We start from the raw sequence: 2,871 nt of genomic DNA on the forward strand, positions 1-2,871 counted from the left end.
AGAGAGGGATGCTTGGCTTGTGTGCCTGGAAGAGGTAGGACATGCTTATGTTTAAAGACCAACACCCGCTCCAGCGAGGAGAGAGTCTGGTGAGAGCAGCCTCTTCCTTGGGCTTGAAAGGACTGTGGGCGATTGCCCCAGCTGTGTAAGGACCCGCCTGCCTGTGAAGGAACACAGAGGAGACAGTGGGAGCCCAGTGCCAGGGACTCTCCCTCTGACACATCAGCAGCCACCAAAGTTGGCCCTTTACCTCGTGCTTCTTGCCAACCCTCCAGGAGTTTGGATTCATAGAAGCAAAGGTCAGAGGAGTCTCAGAACCAGACCCCTGCTTCCTTCCAAACAGCCAGGCCCACAGCCCTGGCCTCCACTGGGGTTGGGAGCAGGGAAGAGCCAAGCTTTTAAAATGAGGGGTGGGGGAGAGACTTGATCTTAAATCCAAAGGTGACCAGCAAGTTAGGATGTAAGATTTCACAAAAGGAGCCACAACCAAAAAGGCAAGGGGAGAATTCAAAGATAAAAACCATTCCCTCTCCCATTAATTTAGACTTTGCAGTAAACCATTTGGAAATGAGATGCATTCTTTAGTACTTGGGGGCTTTACTTCAATTATTTTTTATTTATAAGTGAAGTTAGCCTTTTTTAATCTTTGAAGTCTGCATGGGTCCAATTACAATCCAAGGCAAGTGCCCACCAAAGCTGTGGATCTGGAAGCTCTCGCCTGTTTCATCTTGTTGAGATGTAGCATCTGTTGCCATGAGCACTGTCCTTCAGAACTCTGCACATACCGCAGAAGAGACATCTCTGTTAACTGTTCTGGAATTTCACAACTGTTATCTCTAGCACTGTGCAGGAGGAAATCCATACACGGCAAAAATTTCCTTCAAATGCTGAGGGCAAGTGAAAAATGGAAGATGTTCATGGCAAACCAAATATTAGGGCCATTTGGTTCCAAAGTGGGAGGGAGAGAGAGACACATATGTGGATTTGTCCGCAAAGATTCATAATTCTCTGGACCTCAGGCCAATAGTCACATTGTGCTGTTGGCATAGGGGATGTCCAAATGTCTCCATAATTATTCTTGATTGAGGTGACTCATTTGGGGGCAGTTGGAAGGATGGGAAGGAAAAAAATGATTTTTTTTTTTGGCCAGGCTTATCTAATTCTGATTTTTGGATTTGTGGAAATTAGTCTATGATACCATTAAGACATTTTATATGGGTCTTATGGTTTTCAAGACCTTATAAAAACAGTATAATGTCTGTCTGATCTCTTTAAAATCTTATGGGTAGGAAAGTAGATAAAACATTATGTGCTGATAATTTTGAGAGCTGAGTGGATATTTGTTATTGCTTTGGTCTGAATGTGTGGTATTAGGAGGTAAGGCTTTGGGAAGTGATTGGGTCCTGAGGAAGAGTTCTGACGAATGGGATTGGTGCCCTTATGAACGATCCCAGGGAGTGAGCAAGCCCCTTCCTCCCTGTGAGGATGTGGTGAGATGGTGCCATCTGTGAACCACAAAGTGAGTCCTCAGGGGACTTGATTTTGGACTTGTAGCCTCCAGAACTTGAGAAATGGTGGTTGTTTGTAAGCTTCCCATTTCATAGTATTTTGTTTAGGTGCCCAAAGACCATTATAACATTCTCTCTATATATGTGCATTTTTCAAAATGAAAATAGAATAAGTATTTACAAATTGCATAAATTTGGGAACTTAAATCATTTGCCAGTTTTCAAATGTAGTGCCCACTTGTGCTGCAGGTGACTCCCTCGAGGGGAGCTTTTGAGGCATCTCCCTTTCTTGAGTAAGTCCCCATTGTACAGAATGGGCCCTGTCCCAGAGAAACCAGAGCCGTGTGATGTGCTGAAATGAAATCCCATATCTGTGTTTCACTGATTTCATTCCTTATAGCATGTGCCCAGTATTTGTGGAAGAAGCCAAATTATCCACTCTTCACTGCCATTTTGGGGCAAGGTTTTTCCTCTAGAAAGTTCTACTGGGCAAAGACATTGGCAATTTGTCACAGTCATTTCCTGACTCTCCCCATTGCCACAGGCAAAAGCACTAGGATTAGGTTTGGGCTCAAATGAAAAGAATTCTTTCAGGTCCCAACAAGCTACAAATCTTGACATGGAATTTTCCTCGGGGCCCTTCTACACACCAAGACCCACTAATTTATACCAGCTTCTCTTCATGTGTCTCTGAACAAAAGGGATATGGGTGGAATTTGGATCTCTAGGAGGAAGATTCTAAAGATGTTCTATTTGTTTCTGTCCCTTTAGACCACTCAGTAAATTTCACCCACTGGGAATGAGAAACTTGGGTTTTTATGAACAAATAGCACCTACCATGGGATAAGTTTATCTCTGTTGTCAGCTATGCAGAAATTCTTCCTCTTTCTGGTAACAAAACACATCTTGTCTTTGGGAAACCCATTGGATAGGGTTGGTATGTGGCTGGCCCCCCTCAGGCCCTGATGCTATGCAGTGCCCAGAACACAAGAAGTAAATGAATGAATGAAATGTCAGCTACAGTGATGATTCATTAATGAGTATGTCTCTCAACAGTTCTCAAACTTGTTTTATTTTGCATCCATTTATACTTTAAATACTATTAAAGACTCCACGGGTCTGCCTTTCATGTCAGCAAGCCATCTTTTCTTCTGCATGGAAAAAGCCTGCCCAAGAATGAAACCAAAGCAAGGGAAAAGAGAGCCCAGAGAGCGCACGGACCACTTGATTGGAAACCCTGGAACAGGCCTGCAGTAAAACCTCCCTGGCACGGCTCAGTTGTATGAGACAATAATGTCCTTTGCTGTCAAAAAACAGACTCCAGTTGCAGCTATTAGTTTTTGTTTCTGATTGCTCGTTGTGC

Source organism: Marmota flaviventris, chromosome 16 (genome assembly GCF_047511675.1).
Source record: "Marmota flaviventris isolate mMarFla1 chromosome 16, mMarFla1.hap1, whole genome shotgun sequence".
Taxonomy (NCBI): domain Eukaryota; kingdom Metazoa; phylum Chordata; class Mammalia; order Rodentia; family Sciuridae; genus Marmota; species Marmota flaviventris.